A 6,370-nucleotide genomic window follows, 5' to 3' on the forward strand; every position below is an offset into this window, starting at 1 on the left:
AGAATGGGAAAGGATGACCAAGAACTGCGTGCACCCAAAGCGCCCTCCTGTAAAGAGTTTAAAGCCTTAGGTGCTTCCTCACCACACTAGGGGAAAGTCATGTTTAGCTAAAACTTGAATTCTTAATCTTCTGCTCCGTAGAGCTTCGGTGCAGCGCGCCACTCCCATCAGCCTGCAAGACCGGGGTACAGGGGGAGGGGCGGGGCAGGGGAGCCGGAGCTACCGGCGGAGAGGTGCGGCTGGGGGCACAGAGGGAGCCTCTCAATTCTTAGATACACCAGAGTAAGCGGATTCTTGAAGCGAAAGGCGGCCGCTTGTATTACTTCCAGGTCGTCACCGAGCGGGCAGCAACAGCCCGAACGCACGGAAGGGGCAGAACAGAGCGAGCGCGGGCCGCGGGGCTGCGGCGTGGTCCTCTTCCGCCACCTGTGGACAACATCGGCTCATTGCAGTTTTTGATGCAACTGCTTAGTACTGTTCGTCACATTTTCACCATTCAAAAGAAAATAGTTACTGAGTCCACGGCGGAAATACATAATCCTACAAATCTGGATTACCTATTTTATTGAGTAAATTAACCTTGATTTCCAGCTTCTAAAATAAGGGAAGCAGAGTTCTGATATCTTTTTTCTTACAATCGGTTGATGCTTAAGAATATGTAGAGGTACTGCATATTTTGAAGGTTTTTGTTGTTGCTGATTTTCAGAAAATGTGCTCACCCTAAAGGTACTGGAGGAATTTTTAGAAGAGAAATAGTATATGAGTAATATTTGCAAGCAGAAGTAGGGGTGGTTTCTGCCGAATTAACATTGTGGAGCTCCTTGGGGAATCAATGTATGCAAAAGCATGAAAGATCGTCCGTGTGTTGCACGGGCCTGCACATTCACTGGAAGCTTGGGACGATGCTATCAAAAGCCACAGTTGTTCATATCCTTGGATTCGGTAATCTAACTTCAAGAATTTTATCAAGAAAAGAATCCATAAATGTGAAAAGAGTTATATGGATAATATTCTTCATAAGATTGTTTAATGTTTAACAGAAGACAAGTCATGGCTCATCCAGAACGTGGAATATTACACAAACATAAAAATTATCTTAACATGTAATAATACGAAAAAATTGATGCCTAAGAAGATATAAAATATCTAAGTAGGTAAGAACAATAATATTGAATAAGGCTGGAAAAGAATACTAAAAATATTATAACTGAGTTAGAGTGGTGGAGTTAGATTACACAACAAATACTGGAATGCTTTCTTGTTGTAATAAGTTTAAATAATGCAGAAGTATATAAAGTAAGAAGTGGATATCATTACCTTCCTGCCTCCGGTCTGTCTGCTCCCTGTTAATAGACTGGTGTGAACACTCCAGATCTTTTTCCTTGGAGTTACACACACACCTGCATGCACACATGTATACATGTACACACTATTATATCTAGTGTTACTGAAACATAAAAGTGATATTTCTTGCAACTTGCTTCTTTTAAATTTGTGCATTGTATGTCTTTCTGGATCAATACAGAGCTACCTCATTGTTTTTAACATATGTATATATAATGTGATCTACTCTAATATATATATTTCTCAATTGATAGATACTTGTTTCTTCTAAGTTTTAAAATGATAAATAATTCTGCAAATAACCCCTCTTGTACATTTAGTTTGGTGTACCTTATTATGAATTTAAGCTTTTCATTTATTCACTGGTATTTCCTTAGAGAATTTCCTATTCATATCTCTCACCAATTTTTCTGTTTCATCATTTACATGCTTTTATTTATCTGTGGGAATGCTTTATGAATTTTAGATTTTTACTGAGATTCCACTGAATTTAGAAATTGGTACCATATAGAATTTTTCCATCCAGAACATATTTCTCCTCTTTTATTCTGGTCTTCTTTTATATCCCTTGACAAAATTTTATTATTTTCTTTATTTATATCTTGTACACTTCCTGTTATAATTTATATTACATAAAGAAGACATTTTCAATGGTTATTTACATAACTAAAATAATTTTCAATTGAAATAATTACCAGCTACAGTTGAAATTATAGAAATTACTTAAATCTATAATGACTGTCATATAATAAATAAAGATGTATGAACAGTAGCCTGTTAACTTGTTTGTATAAAAGGGAAATCAATAGATTGATTTAATGTCTTCTAACATGGCAAAAACATGATGTAAACATATATACATAAAAAAAGAGTGAGAGAAGAAAAACCACAGTCTGAGAACAGCAAGCTGCGTTCTCCTTTCGTTGGGCAGCTGCTGGTTAGCTTAGCTGGCAGGAAGCAAAGACGCCACTTGTACTATTTGGCCTTGTGCGGCTGAGTCATCAAAGAAAATAATTTCAGTTACTTTCAATTCTCCACAACCCCTTGAGCATTTAAGCTGTGAATAGAATGAGTGGCCCTTTCTCAACATCTCTGTGGAGAGTCCCACTGGTCCCAGAGTGTCTCCCCCAGGTCCCCAGGACACATTGTGATGCTGTACACGGGCCACACCAGTAGATACAAGTTTTCTAAAACTCTAATTTTTACTTGAGTAAAAATGATCATTGGCAAGAAATACTGCCAGTTACTATCTTTGAAGTGACAGGCTTCTTTCCTTCTTTTTAAAGAAAATGTCTGCCAAATACCCGAGTCTGAATCATCAGTTTGTCAGTCTTTCTTTCAAGGAAAAATCGTGTTCCATGAAAAAGGTGACCGGTGTAGCTCATGACTCAGTCACATAAGTTCCTTTCTTCAAGACAGTCATCAAAATTGAGTGTGTAACAGACATGCTCTCTGCATACTTCCCTTGACACATACCCAAGGTCTTTAATTAATCAATTCATAAAATAAATTTAATAAAATCAATGCTTTTTCTTTCCTTACCAAGGATGTTGAATAAAGCAAAGTTTTTTTTTTTTTTTTTTTTTTTTTTTAACTGTAAGTGCTCGGAGTAAAGAATACAGTGACCACTACACAGATTCATGCCTCTGCTTTGATCGTGCCAGACGTCTGCGGTCCTGCACGCCATTGCTTTCGCACCGTCAGTGTAAAGGTCAGCACGGAGAAGACAGGAGGTAACATTAGTATTATTATGAAAGTAGCTCTGACCTCAAAGACTTGGTACAAGGATCTTGGGGACCTCCCTAGGTCTGTGATCCGCACTTTGAGAACTGCTTCAGTGGAGGACTCTATTGCGTGAATATACCACAATTTAATCTTCTCCTGATGGGTATTTGGGGTGATTTCAGTTTTCTGCTGTTACAAGAAGTGCTGCTATGAACATTCTCAGGGACACATGGGTTTGGGTGAATACATGTGTATATTTCTGTTGGGTATATACCAACAAGTGGGATTCTCATAGACTATGTGTGTATTCACTTTAGCAGTGCCTAATGGTTTTCCAAAGCGGTCATACCAGTTTCTACTCCCAGCAGCAGAGTACGAGGATTCCTACTACTCTACGTCCTCAGTGATGCTTGGAATTGTCTTTTTCATTGTAGCCATTCTAATAGATGGGTAGCAGTATCTCAATGGAGTTTTAATTTGCCTTTCCCCAATGATTAATTAATCTGGTCATTTTTTTCAAAGTTTATCATCCATTTGGATATCCTTTTATTGTGAAGTAACTGAATCAACTTTTATATTATTTTATTATTCATGTTTTTAAAAAATTTGTAAGAGACATTCCGTGGCTTGCCTTTTTATTCTCTTAATGTTGTTTTTAGTGAACAGAGGTTATTAATTTTTAACGGATTATTTAATTTATTTTAAATTTACATAGAGTAAAATTCACCACTTTTTGGTGTTCAGGGAGTTTTGTCAGATGCATAGAGTTGCATAGCCTCTACCACAATCAAGATGCAAAACCATTCCATCACCACCAGAACCTCACCCATGCTGCGCCCCATAGCTGGCTCTTTCTCCTACCCCTAACCTCTGGCCACCACTGATCTGTTCTCCATCTCTGTAGGTTTGTCTTTTGAGTCTGGATTCTTTCACGTAGTGTAATACATTGGAGATACATTCATGTCGCATTTATCAACAGTTTATTCTTTTTTATTACTGAACACTATTCCGTGGAATGCATGTCTATACATGTGCAAGTTGAAGGATATTTGAACTGTTTCCAATTTGGGGGCCATTTTGAATAAATCTGCTGCAAGCATTCGTGTTCATGTTTTCGTGTGAACATAAATTTTCATTTCTCTTGGGTCAGTAGTTAAAAGTGGGATTGCTGAGTCATCAACAGACTTTTCACATAGTCTAACTTTTCAATTTGTTTTTGTTTCCTTTATGGTGAGTGCTTTTTCGTGTCCTGTTAAAGAAATCTTTATATGTCCTCTTCCTGGCTGGTCTCTGTGGCATGTGTCTCAAGATGCTCTGTGTGGGAACTGCTGATAGTGAGATGTCTTCAGGAAATGTCAAAATTGGGCACCCTGTCCCCAACTTCCAAGCCACAGCTGTTATGCCAGATGGTCCATTCAAAGATACTAGCCTGTCTGACTACAAAGGAAAATATGCTGTGTTCTTGTTTTGCCCTCTTGACTTCATCTGTGTGTGCCCCACGGAGATCACTGCTTTCAGTGATGGGGCAGGAGAATTTAAGAACAACTGCCAGGTATTGGTGTTTCTGTGGATCCCCACTTCTGTCACCTGGCATAAATCAGCACCCCCAAGAAACAAGGAGGATGGGGACCCACGAACTTTCCCTTGGTGTCAGACCCCAAGTGTACCATTGCTCAGGATTATGGGGTCTTGAAGCCTTAGGAAGGCTTTTCTTTCAAGGGCCCTTTATCGTCGGTGATAAGAATATCCTTCGGCAGATCACTGTGAACCACCTCCTTGTCGGCCATTCTGTGGACGAGACTAGTTCAGGCCTTCCAGTTCACTGACAAGCACAGGGAAGTGTGCCCAGCTGGCTGGGAGCCTGACAGTGATACCATCAAGCCCGATGTGCAAAAGAGCACAGAATACTTCCCCAAGCAGGAGTGCTGGGTCGTTTTAGTGCTGAGCTGCCCTGGGCAGCCATGAGAACAAAACCTCCTTTGTACTTTTCTCATGCTTAAAACACAAGACTTTAGATTGAGCCTCTAAGTGGTGTGATACAGGACGGACCATTCCTACAGGGGTTTGGGAGGCCAGCCTTTCTTCCCTTGGGTGGGGGGATGTCCTGCGCTGTGCTGTGCGGCAGGCCATCTGATGTGTGTGATGTAGCAGAAGTGGGCTTCAGCCCACCAATCCCTTGTAGTTTCTATTAAACTTGAACTGAGACCTTAAAGAAAAAAAACGAAATCTTGCCAGCAAGGTCACAAATATATGCCTCTATTTCATTTTCTAGAAGTTTCATTGCTTACCTTTCACATTCAGATTTATCATTTGCCTGGCATTCATTCCTTGTTTGTGCGATAAAATAGGGGGCAGGGTTGATTCCCTGACCCTTCCCCCTAAATATGAATATCCAGTTCACCTGGCGCTATTTATTTAAAAGACTGTACTTTCTCCACTCTTCTGCAATATAATCTTTGTCTTAAAGATAGTGTCCAAATATGCCTAGGTCTGTTCTTGTACTTTCTATTCTATGGATCTATTTGTCTCCCTCGTGCCACCAGCTAACTGTCAGATTACTAGAGTGTCATGAGTCTTGTTATCCAGTAGAATATATTCTGTTGTCTTCCTTTTTCTCTCCTTCCTTTCCCCCTTCTTTGTCTTCTTCAAGAGTGCCTTGGTTATTCTTGAAATTTCTGTTGCCGTGTAAATTTTAGAAAGTGCCTATCAATTTTCATAAAATAAATGCTTGTTGGGAGCTTTAAACCTGTCGAGTAAAACTGACATTTTAAAAATATTGAGTCTTCCAGTTCATCAACATGATACGTCCCTCTATTAGGTCTTTAATTTTGGTATTCAGATATTTAATTTCTCTCAATATTGTTTTGTTGCTTTGTGTTTAGAGATTTGTTAGATATATTCTGAAGTATTTAATATAGATTTTTATAGTATTTAATATAGTATATAGATATTTGAGGTCCTTTTGGTATTTTTATTTTTTTAAAGTTTATTTATTATCATTATTCTTTTACATTCTAAGACGTTGCGGAGCAGGGGGACGAGGAGGGGCAGGGGAGGGGGTCAGGGCCGGCCTGGTTGTGGAGGGTGGGGGTGTGTGGCTGAGGCCTGTGCGTCCCCCTACTCCAGCTCTGGGGCCCTGGGGGCTTCCGGCAGTGGTGTGGTCATCACGGACCGGATGTGGATGTCGGGGTGTGGCTGAGGCCCTCAGACCCACCTCATTCTGGCTTAGGAGCCTGGGAGGCTTCTGGCTCTTCTAGGTTTCATAGGTGTTATTTGGTGGTGTTAGACCTTCACTGGTTAA

At 40.0% G+C, this 6,370-nt stretch overlaps 1 pseudogene; it reads left to right on the plus strand.

The window, feature by feature from the left end:
- The first annotated feature begins 4,408 nt into the window (after positions 1-4,408).
- Positions 4,409-5,034, plus strand: LOC134378962 (peroxiredoxin-1-like; annotated as a pseudogene).
- Positions 5,035-6,370: the final 1,336 nt, after the last annotated feature.

Source organism: Cynocephalus volans, chromosome 5 (assembly GCF_027409185.1).
Source record: "Cynocephalus volans isolate mCynVol1 chromosome 5, mCynVol1.pri, whole genome shotgun sequence".
Classification (NCBI taxonomy): Eukaryota; Metazoa; Chordata; class Mammalia; order Dermoptera; family Cynocephalidae; genus Cynocephalus; species Cynocephalus volans.